This window comes from Amyelois transitella, chromosome 25, assembly GCF_032362555.1.
Source record: "Amyelois transitella isolate CPQ chromosome 25, ilAmyTran1.1, whole genome shotgun sequence".
In the NCBI taxonomy this organism is placed as follows: domain Eukaryota; kingdom Metazoa; phylum Arthropoda; class Insecta; order Lepidoptera; family Pyralidae; genus Amyelois; species Amyelois transitella.
Genome location: NC_083528.1, coordinates 6,711,813 through 6,724,453, shown reverse-complemented (window position 1 = coordinate 6,724,453; position 12,641 = coordinate 6,711,813). Strand labels below are relative to the sequence as shown.

Here is a 12,641-nt window from a genome sequence, read left to right as displayed (position 1 = left end):
GTCAGAACAAGACATAAGATTGTAAATCTATATAATTGAAGATCATAAATAAAATTACTACCAGATGTAAATATCTAAGTAAGTAATATATACGGGACAAATAACACAGATTGAGTTAGCCTCGAAGTAAGTTCGAGACTTGAGTTACGAGAAGTAACTCAACGATACTATATTTTATAATAAATACTTATATAGATAAACATCCAAGACCCAGGCCAATCAGAAAAAGTTTTTTTCTCATCATGCCCTTGGCCGGCATTCGAACCCGGGACTCCGATGTCACAGACCAAGCGTAGGTAATACCGCTACGCCACAGAGGCCGTCAAATAGATTAAATATACTTAAAAACAATAATTATCTTGGTCCTGTCCTTAGTAATTTTGTTTTTCAAAAGCATTCACCAATTTTGTATCGGTTCACTGAATACAGTTACCTCTCAAATTTATACGTTTCCATATCTACATGTATAGACGTTGTGAGTAGAGATGGTCAAATGCCCGGGCATTTAAGGCAAATTGGGAAAATTCCCAATAAATGCCCAGATCATCGTCGCAAAGTGGCTCTCAGCAGACCGCAGACCGCATACCGCTCCCGCCGGGACCGAGACCTGATGGGGTGCGGACAACATCGCAGCCATTTAGGTGCTTTTTCAAATTTTGCATCCATGCGATTCCCACGAGGCGCAAGGGAAAGGTCGGTCTTTTCAAGACTGTTGGCTCTGTCTTCCCAGCAAAGGATATAGACGTGATTATATGTATGTATGGTTACAGAACGCTAAAAAAACATAGCCTAATTGATAACCTTCTTATTTTTTAAAGTTGGTTGGAAGTATCGCGCAGAATCATTATTAGTGTTGCATTCTAAGTAGCGTCCGTGTTGGAGAGCGCGATCTAGCGAACTGATACGAAGATATACAACTATGACTATGATCTATTTGGCTATCTCGCTGAATAATCTTTTGATATACATAATATACTGACAGCCGGCTGAACGTAACGTAGCCTAACCCTACACGAGCTAAAATAAATAAATAAATTGAAACGGGACAAATTACACAGATTGAGCTAGCCTCGAAATAAGTTCGAGACTTGTGTTGCGAGATACTAACTTAACGATACTATATATTATAACATATCTACATACATACATAAAATCACGCCTTTTTCCCGGAGGGGTAGGCAGAGACTACCTCTTTCCACGATCTCTGTATACTTCCTTCGCATTATCCACATTCATAAATCTCTTCATGCAAGCTCGGCGGTTTCGGGTACTTTTGACCTGACCCTTTACCAGGACGTCCTTAATTTGATCAAGATACGTTCGTCTAGGTCTTCCCATTCCGACCTTTCCCTCCACACTCTCCTTGTATATCTGCTTAGTCAACCTGCTTTCATTCATTCTCTCCACATGACCGAACCATCTTAACATACCCTTTTCTATTCCTGTAACTATATTTTATAATAAATACTTATATAGATAAACATCCAAGACCTAGGCCAACCAGAAAAAGTTATTTTCTCATCATGCCCTGCCCGGGATTCCGGTCTTAATAGAGACATAATAATATATAATATAACAGTCTAGAAAGACTGTTATATTATATATTATTATTATTATGTATATATATATCCATACCAAATTTCATGGGACTGTTGGAGTGGGAAGGCCTAGACAAACGTACCTTGATCAAATCGGAGACGTTCTAGCTAAAGGTCAGGTCAAGAGTACCCGAAACCGACAAGCTTGCATGAAGAGAGGTATCACTTATTGACGTCACATCACTTAAATCTTATTATAACTACTACCGTTTCCAAAGCGTATGTGTAGAAGAAGCGGCAGAACAAACTACACTGCAACGGACGTCAATTAACAAATATAGATCTCTTAAATCTAAATCGTGGACGAATGCACATTGCCTTCATTAAAAAACATGAATGAATGTACAAAAACAAAATATTTCAATGCGAATATTTCGTCAAATAAATAAAGATAAAATAATATATGTACACACTGCACAAATTATGTCAGCACCATGTCAAAAATGCACAAGAAGCGAAAGAAGTGTGCAAGTGGAAAGATGTGGTCTCTGCCTACCCCTGCGGGAAAGAGGCGTGATTTATGTATGTATGTATGTACCTATGTTTGTAAAACAGTCTTTCTCTACATTTGCACATGGAAATACGGATTATAATTTCTACAAACAGCTTTTAGTCCATTACATGCCTTTGAAAACAAGGGGTTTATTATTAGCGTTTGTGCCGGTCGCCGGTTCAAATCCGTCAACAATAGGTTTATTGGGAGCTGTTTGTCTGTTTGCTTGTGAAGTATTATAATCCTTTATTTGCAGAATGAATTATGGCGAGCTTCCTCGCGAGCCTTTTTATTTATTTATTAATGAAGAAACTAGTAGCTTAAAGCTGATGCATGTACCTATTTGATTTTTTAAATGTTTGTCGCGTCGATTTTTAAAAGTCTTAGATTAGCTGTTTACCTTCTATAATTTTTTTTTAAATACCTTCGAAAAAAACTATAATACTTTTTACAAAACTGAATCATATTCTGATAAAACTGTGAGCTATCTACAAGTCTAAGTCCTGTTGTTTTGAAAACATTTCATTATTTTAATCAGAAAAAGAGTAAGTGTTGTTCCCGGCACCAATACAAAAAGAATAGGACCACTCCATCTCTTTCCCATGGATGTCGTAAAAGGCGACTAAGGGATAGGCTTACAAACTTGGGATTCTTTTTTAGGCGATGGGCTAGCAACCTGTCACTATTTGGATCTCAATTCTATCACTAAGTCAAGTAGCTGAACGTGGCCGATCAGTCTTTTCAAGACTGTTGGCTCTGTCTACCCCGCAGGGGATATAGACGTGACCATATGTATGTATGTAAAAGAGTAAGTACTTAAGTAAGTCAATGCTTTATTGTTCACTAAATGTACACCACATTACAATATACATATGTAAAACACTAGTACAGTACAAAGATTATGTATGTTTTCATAACGCGTACGAAGGTCGTATATACTGTTTGTTTGTCCCAATTACGGGGGTCCCAGAGGCGCTCCCCCGGGAACTTAGTGTCCGATGGCCGCCATTGAATGGGAAATTCGATAGCTTCCCTTATAAGATGTCCGTTGGGCATGCTCTTATCACTAACACATTCGATTTGTATATTTAACATTTACATGCATATACATACATATGGTCACGTCTATATCCCTTGCGGGGTAGACAGAGCCGTAGTCTTGAGAAGACTGAATAGCCACGCTCAGCTATTTGGCTTAATGATAGAATTGAGATTAAAATAGTGACAGATTGGTAACCCATCGCCTAAAAAAGAATCCCAAGTTTGTAAGCCTATCCCTTAGTCGCCTTTTACGACATCCATGGGAAAGAGATGGAGTGGTCCTATTCTTTTTTGTATTGGTGCCGGGTACCACACGGCACTTAACATTTATAGATATGAACCTTCCCCAGAGAACCCTTTTTCCAACATTTAAAACAGGAACAGAATCCATTCTCATCTTTCCGAGATTAATCCATACATACAGACAGACAAAACGCTCGTGCTGTTTTACACTTATGGTGTAATTAAAAGTATCATCTATCTATCTAAAATCTTGATATATTTACTCGTACACAGTTTCAATATCCTCTAACGGCCTCTGTGGCGCAGCGGTAGTGCGCTTGTCTGTGTCACCGGAGGTCCCGGGTTCGAATCCCGGCCAGGGCGTGATGAGAAACGAACTTTCTCTGATTGGCCTGGGTCTTGGATGTTTATCTATATACGTATTTATTATAAAATATAGTATCGTTGAGTTAGTATCTCGTAACACAAGTTTCGAACTTACTTCGAGGCTAACTCAATCTGTGTAATTTGTCCCGTATATATTAATATTTTATATATTTATTTATATATATTTAACGACACGTCACACCCCCCAACCCTCGGACGCAGCGACCCGCCGACCCACATACCCGCTCGCTGACGTGCGAACGACCCCACAGGGTTGCCACTATCATTATATCAATATACATACATACATATGGTCACGTCTATATCCCTTGCGGGGTGGACAGAGCCAAGAATATTAAAGATTGAATGGCCACGTTCAGCTATTTGGCTTAATGATAGATTGGTCTTTGGTCTTTTCGTTATATCAATATACACACATACTATTACGTCTATATCCCTTGCGGGGTAGACGGAGCAAAGTGTATTAAAGATTGAAATGCCACGTTCAGCTGTATGGCTTAATGAGATTCAAATAGTGACAGGTTGCTAGACATAGCCTGCAATAAGAATACCAATTTATTTAGCCTCTCCCTTTGTCGATATTTACGATGTATATGGGACAAATATGGGGTGGTACTATTTTAAAGTGCCGGGGACCACGCGGCTCTTGTACTTGAAAGATATTGCCAAAAAAATGGAGGTGAGGGCTCTGCATGTGACCAAAAAAAAAAAATAGGATCCAAAAATATGTCTATTTTATTCCGATTTCTATAGCGTTAATACGTTATTAAATCGTCCATCACCTCATTATCAAGATTTGATTAGACGTCGTCAACATTGCAGAAAATAATATTAAAATATATTATTTAACATCACCTTCACACCATCAAAGAAACTTCACGATTGATATAATTCCGCAACACAAGTATAAAAACAGTTTAAATAAAAAAAAACATGTATTTACACTCTGGGATAGAACGCCTTGCTCTAAAATTGAAACATGTTTATTAAAACACTAGCTGTTGCCCGCGACTTCGTCCGTGTAAATTTCGATTTTTCCGCGTAAACTTATTTGCAGGCAAACTCATGCCTTGAGTTCATTGAAATGACGATAACTTTTTTATTAGTGAACCGATTTTGATGAAATAAACTTGAAATGTTTTTCTGAGTTAAAACAAAGCAATTTTAAGTAAATTGGTTCAGTACTTTCGGAGATAAGCGTGATCATACAAACAAACAGACAGACAGCCAAAAATTTTAAAAATTTTGCTTTCTTTTATTCATTCTAAGTGTCCCTCTATCCATTTCAGTCAAAAATACTAAATGTAGGTACAGATAAAATATTTTTACTGTTTATTATTATATGTATATAAAGATTAGGCGTTCTCTAACGTTAAGATATTGTCAATAATAATGTTGGATCCAGTGATCCCTTTAGCATTATCACTAGCCAGATAAACCACCATATTGGCCATTTCTTCTAGCTCCGAGATTCTCTTTAGTAAACTCGGAAGGCAAGTATTTGTCTCACGTCCTGCATTTATTATATAATATTAGTTCTTGTAGCCCCAGGACTTATACAATTCACTCTGACCCCATGCCGACCAAGGTCCAAAGCCGCTACTCTAGTGAATTGAAGAGTATCAGCTTTAGAAACATTATAAGCCACCGTTTCTGTGCTTACTACAGCGGTGGCAGCAACACTAGCAACATTCTTGTTTTTTCATTCAACATACTAGCATATTTCCTTTACTTTCAATAAGATACGGAGCTGCTAAATATGTTAGTTTTATTACAGCTCGTTGATTAACCGAAATTACTTCATCATAAGATTTATCACATCTACATCCAGAATGCTTGCAAAGCGAACGATTCCCGCACAGTTCACGAGAACATCGATTTTCCCAAAGATATCTTTCGTTGCATAGATAATCATTTTAGCATCGTCATCGTCAGCTACGTTTGCATCGATTTTAACCATTTTATAACCTCCTTTGATGACTTTATCAGTTAAATCACAAACTTTAATGTCATCTTTATCTACAGACACAAACTTCTTTTAAACGATAAGTCCACCTTTGTACTGTCTCTATAGTACAAAGTTGGACTTATCGCTAATGCACTTGAGATTCCTCTTGTACGCCTGTCACTATTCGAATTCGAATCTCAATTCTATCATTAAGCCTAACAGCTGGGCGTGGCCTTTCAGTTTTTCAAGGTTGCTGGCTCTGTTTACCTCACAAGGGATATAGACGTGATTCTATGAATAAATAAACGAATATTCTGTAAAATTCCATGCTGTTTTTTCATACTTCTGACAACCCTACATTTCTATGCTGTGGCGATCAGTTTGTAGGTATTCTAAAGGTCGTGTCCAGCATAATATTGTACACGTAATAGCTGGTTCGTCACCAGTAACGGTTGCTCAATACAGTCCCTTCAACAATGAGATATCTAGTATCTATGATTGGTCTGGGTCTAATTACATTGAGGCTAACTCAATGTGTGTAATTTGTCCCGTATTTACACACACACACACATATATATATATATATATGTGTGTGTGTGTGTGTATATATATATATATATATATATATATATATATATATATAATATGATATATATCATGAGAACCGCTGTGATTTGGATTTCCGCGTCTCTCATCCACGATACATATAACTTGGAGATTTTTAAGGCAAGAGTGAATAGGCACTGTTTCTCAACAATTCATCATTCTCATTGAATTTCTCAAAGGGCTTTATCATCCAATTTACCAGGAAGCTGAGTAATTAAAACCAATTACCATACAAAACGGGATTTTAATAATTTTATGAATATTTAAAGCGATCAATTAATTAGATTAGCTAAGCCCTTTCAATAAACACGTGATTATGATGAACTAGCTGTGACCCGCGACTCCTTTCTACGCACTTATTCGTTTATCCCAAGGGAACAATTTTATTTATCGGGTAAAAATTTCTATCACTGGGCCAAACAGCTGAGCGAGGCCTATCAGTCTTTTCGGGACTGGTGGCTCTGTCTGCCCCGCTAGGGATATAGACGTGATCGTATGTATGTATGTATGTTAAAATTACTAGAGCCTTCTCTTTTTGCCGTGTGGTAGAAAAAAATATTAGGACCACTTCATTGCTTTCCCAAGGGATGTCTAAAGTATAGGCTTATAAATTTGTAATTCTTCTTTTAGATGATGGGCTAGCAACCTGTCACTATTTCAATCTCAATTCTATCATTGAGCCAAACAGCTGAACGTTGCCTATCAGTCTTCTCTAGACTGTTGGCTCTGTCTACCCGCAAAGGATATAGACGTGACTATACATATGTATGTATGTATACAAACAGAGAAAATAGGTGGACTTTATTATATGTAGTGAAGTGATAGTGATAATAGATGTACCATGGGCGAAGCCGTGGCATGCCGCTAGTTCAATATGAAAACAGATGAAAATAATTTTTATAAACATCTTCCAAGAATAGAATAGAATAGATTTATTTTCAAAATTGGATACAAGGTATCACCTTATTGACGTCACATCACTTGAATCTAATTATAACTACTACCGCTTCCGAAGCGCATGTGTAGACGAAGCGGCTGAACAAAAAACACTGCAGCATTTTCATCGTACGTCATATAACAAATATAGATAATATGAAAACAGATGCAAATATATTTTATAAACATCTTCCAAGGGAGGCTTAGTGGCAATAAAATACTTGATGAATCTACGAATGCCAAGTTATGACTTTGAGGACGTCGTTCTGTCGTAAAAAGCTGCTTTTTATTTAACCATGCGCAGAAAAGAAAGTTCTGATTTTAACTCCCTCTCTCTGTCTTTGTAGAGTGGTTCTCTCTCTTTCCGGGGTAGGTGGTATACCTGCCTACTATTTTACTCCAAGTACTGAAAGATTATCATGAAACTTTTCAGCTTAGACATTGGAACAACATATCTAATAAGTAAAAATTTGTATAGAATTACATATATACATAAAATCACGTCAAAATCCCTTGCGGGATGGACAGAGCCCACAGTCTTAAAACGACTGATAGGCCACATTCAGCTGTTTGGCTTTATGATAGAATTGAGATTCAAATACTGACAGGTTGCTAGCCCATCACCTAAAAGAAGAATCCCAAGTTTATAAGCCTATCCTTGAGTCGCTTTTTACGAAATCAATGGGAACGAGATGGAGTGATCCTATTCTATTTTTTATTGGTGCCGGAAACCACACGGCATAAATAAAAAATATATATATAGAACTAGAGGCCGCCCGCGACATCGTCCGCATGGAAACCCTATCAATCCCGCGGGAACTCCGGGATAAAAAGTAACCTATATGTTATTCTGGGTGTTCAGATACCTAAATACCAAATTTCATCGTAATCGGTTCAGTAGTTTTTGCGTGAAAGAGTAACAAACATCCATTCTGACATCCTGACATACAAACTTTCGCATTTATAATATTTGTAGGATTAAGTTGGACAAAGTCGCGGGGTAACAGCTAGTTATATCAATCAACGAAATAATTTGTAATTAAATAGTTGTGGCGTAGTAAGGAATCGCGTGGGTGTCGCAGCCCGCCACAGACCTATCGGAGATCCATGAGTTTAATTATAACTAAATTAGCTGTGCCCGCGACTTCGTCCGCGTGGAATAGTTATTTTGGGCATCATTGAAGCCCTCAAGGATGAATAATTTTCCCTGTTTTTTTTTTCACATTTTCCATTATTTCTTCCAGCGTGATGTTAAATAGCCTAAAGCCTTCCTCGATAAATGGTCTATTCAACACAAAAAGATTTTTTCAATTCGAACCCGTAGTTCCTGAGATTAGCGCGTTCAAATAAACAAACCAACTCTGCAGCTTTATAATATTAGTATAGATTATACAGGGACAATAGGCTCTCACGTCCTCTATAGAGCGGTTAACATGCGTGATGCGCAGAAAGGCACAGGTTCGAATCCCACCTCGGTCATTTACCAATGACTCTTTTCAAAGTTATGTACATTGGTTTGAATACTGACCGATTCTCTGCACATTCAGGCAGATATATATGTTACCATGAATCCAATACGGGTTAAGTTTACCTGCAAAGGTTGCGGAGGTCAGACGGGAGTCGCTTCTTGTAAAAACCTGACTCACCCAATCCAGGATCCATGGTCAAAGGTATACATCCAGAGAGGTGAACTCAATCAGTGTAATTTGTTCCGTATATATTTATTTATTTTATATTTTATTATTTATATTACATTTATAATAGAAATGAAATATCACTACATAGTATAAAACAAAGTCGCTATTTTAGTCTGTTTGTCTGTATGCTTAAATCTTTAAAATTACGCAACGGATTTTGATGCGGTTTTTTGTAACAGGTAGAGTAATTTTAAAGGAAGGTTTTTATGTATAATAACATTTATAATTTTGCACCCGTGCGAAGCCGGGGCGGGTCGCTAGAAAATTATATAATGTTATCGTTCAAGAAACTACACGACATAGCTTTCAGAACCTCATCTCAGCTATTCAAGACATTAAATCAACGATATTATAATTACAGTCCGGATAATCCGCACAAGAGCGGGTCATTCTGAACGGTGACGTGTGCGCTGATGTCATTGTTTTGTGCCACACGGCCGATAAGTTTAGAATAGAATAGATTTATTTTCATAATAAGATATGTTTGTTTGTTTGTTTTAATTTTTATTTAAAAGATATCACTTATTCACGTCAACATAACTTGAGAGTAATTATATCTACTACCGCTTCCAAAACGCACGTGTAGAAGAAGCGGCGGAACAAACTACACTGCAGCATATTCATACATACATACATACATATGGTCACGTCCATATCCCATGCGGGGTAGACAGAGCCAACAGTCTTGAAGACTAAATGGCCACGTTCAGCTATTTGGCTTAATGATAGAATTGAGATTCAAATAGTGACAGGTTGCTAGCCCATCGCCCAAAAGAAGAATCCCAAGTTTATAAGCCCATCCCTTAGTCGCCTTTTACGACATCCATGGGAAAGAGATGGAGTGGTCCTATTCTTTTTTGTATTGGTGCCGGGAACCACATGGCACAGCATATTCACCGTCGTCTAACGTCAATTTATAAATATAAATTAAATATATTTCTTTATACGGTGTAGCTCGTGTCTACGCCGTGCCTGCCATAAAAAACTTAACTTACATTATGTATATAATCATGACTATATCCCTTGCGAGGTAGACAGAACCAAAAGTGTTAAAGAGAATTTTAGGCCACGTTCAGCTGTTTGACTTAATGATAGAATTAAGATTCATATAGTGACAGGTGACTAGCCCGCCGCCTAAAAGAAGAATCCCATATTATAACTCCTTCTTTTAGTCGTCTCTGGAGACAAAAAACCTACACTACTATATTCAATAATAAAAACTATGAATAATAGATTACTTTATACACTTACATATAATATAGTTTACATACATGAGTTTGTCATAAACATACATATACTACACTAGCTGTGCCCGCGACTTCGTTCGCGTGGAATAGTTATTTTCGGCATCATTGAAACCCTCGAGGAGGAATAATTTTCCCCGTTGATTTTTTTTTCACATTTTCCATTTTTTCTTCGCTCCTCATAGTTGCAGCGTGATGATAAATAGCCGATAGCCTTCCTCAATAAATGTTCTGTTAAACACGAAAATAATTTTTCAATTCGAACTAGTATTTCCTGAGATTAGTGCGTTCAAACAAACAAACTCTTCAGCTTTATAATATTAATAGTATAGATAAGTTGGATGATCGTGATGACCTTATCGTCTGTGTGTCGCAATCGTAAATGTAACGTGGGCGAGGGAGGTAACATTAAAGCAAATGGTGCGAGGTGATTTGTCGTTCCTGTCTATTGAGACGTTTAGAGATTGGTGTTCACAAACCTCCACAAGTTATGTTGTATTCAGATGTTTTCTTTTTAAGTGAAGGTCTATAAATATTTATTTAATGGAAAAACTTAATGAATCTTACACTACGTATAAAAAATGTGTTATAATTATATTATACATACATACATATGGTCACGTCTATATCCCTTACGGGGAAGACAGAGCCAACAGTCTTGAAAAGACTGAATGGCCAGGTTCAGCTATTTGGCTTAATGATAGAATTGAGATTCAAATAGTGACAGGTTGCTAACCCATCGCCTAAAAAAGAATCCCAAATTTGTAAGCCAATCCCTTAGTTACATACATACATATAAACACGTCTATATCCCTTGCGGGGTAAACAGAGCCAACAGTGTACAAGACCGTTAAGCCACGTTCAGCTGTTTGGCTTGATGATAGAGTTGAGATGCAAATTGTGACATGTTGCTAGTCCATGGCCTATAAGAAGAATCCCAAGTTTATAAGCCTTAATCACCTTTTACGACATCCACTCTCTTTCTTTCTCTTTTCTTTGCGAATCTGTTGGCTCTGTCGTCCCCGTCAAAAATAAAGACGTGATTATATGTATGTTTTACGAAATCCATGTCACGTTCCGGAATGTCCTTTTAACAAGAACAACGTAATTAAGCTCATTCAAACGAAATAAATAATTATTCTACAGATATATTAATTATCTGATTACGTATTCAAGTAATATCTTCATTCCAAATTACATAAATCAGCGATGAACACTGGAAAAACGTTAGCAATACGAATATTTTTCATTCTTTTAAATAATCACGTCTATATCCCTTGCGGGGTAGACAGAGCCAGAGGTCTTGAATGACTGAAAGGCCACGTTCAGCTGTTAGGCTTAATGATAATAGAATTGAAATTCAAATAGTGACAGGTTGCTAGCCCGTCGCCTACAAGAAGAATTCCAAGTTTGTTGGCATTCCCTTAGTCGACTTTCGACTCGATATAGACGTGATTATATGTATGTATGAATTTTTTATTTTATACAGCTTTATTTATGAGAGTAAAGACAGGTGCCACTCCAGAGCCATTAACACCTCAGATTCCCGTTTCCCAAATATTGACGTGGAAACGTGATATTATGATTCTCATCTGGAAATTCCCAGATCACTGTTGTTTACTTTATATGGATATAGAGGCCGCCCGCGACTTCGTCCGCATGGAAACCCTATCAATCCCGCGGGAACTCTGGGATAAAAAGTAGCCTATGTGTTATTCTGGGTCTTCAGCTACCTACATACCAAATTTCATGGTAATCGGTTCAGTAGTTTTTTGCGTGAAAGAGTAACAAACATCCATACAAACTTTCGCCTTTATAATAGTAGTAGGATAAGTAGGATTATATTATAGAAATAATGTATATTATTAGATATTTCACCAGGATGTTCCCTGACAAAAGCGACATTTAATCTATTTAACATCTTTACCCTTAATTGGATAGACAGAGCCAATTAGAAACCTGGGAACAATTCATTCATTCATATTATCACGTCTAAATCCCTTGTGGGGTAGACAGAGCAGTCTTGAAAGACCGATAAATCACGTTCAGCCGTTAGGCTTAATGATATAGGTAATTGAGATACAAATATTGACAGGTTGCTATCCCATCGCTTAAGAAAGAATCCAAGTTTATAAATATAAGTAAGGTATAAATACGTGATTATATTTATGTATGTATGTATGTCTCATCATCTAATACACTAGCTGTGCCCGCAACTTCGTCCGCGTGGAATAGTTATTTTGCGCATCATTGAAGCCCTCAACGATGAATAATTTGCCCCGTTTTGTTTCATATTTTCCATTATTTATTTGCTCCTTATAGTTGCAGCGTGATGTTATATAGCCTAAAGCTTTCCAAATAGAATAGTTAATAGTAATAATAGAATAGAAAAAAACCAGTAGTTCCTGAGATAAGCGCGTTTAAACAAATAAACAAACAAACTCTTCA

At 37.1% G+C, this 12,641-nt stretch overlaps 1 pseudogene; it reads right to left on the bottom strand.

Annotated features, from left to right (window-relative positions):
* Nucleotides 1–5,117: 5,117 nt before the first annotated feature.
* Nucleotides 5,118–5,722, bottom strand: LOC106136508 (dihydroanticapsin 7-dehydrogenase-like; annotated as a pseudogene).
* Between the last annotated feature and the right edge of the window lie 6,919 nt (nucleotides 5,723–12,641).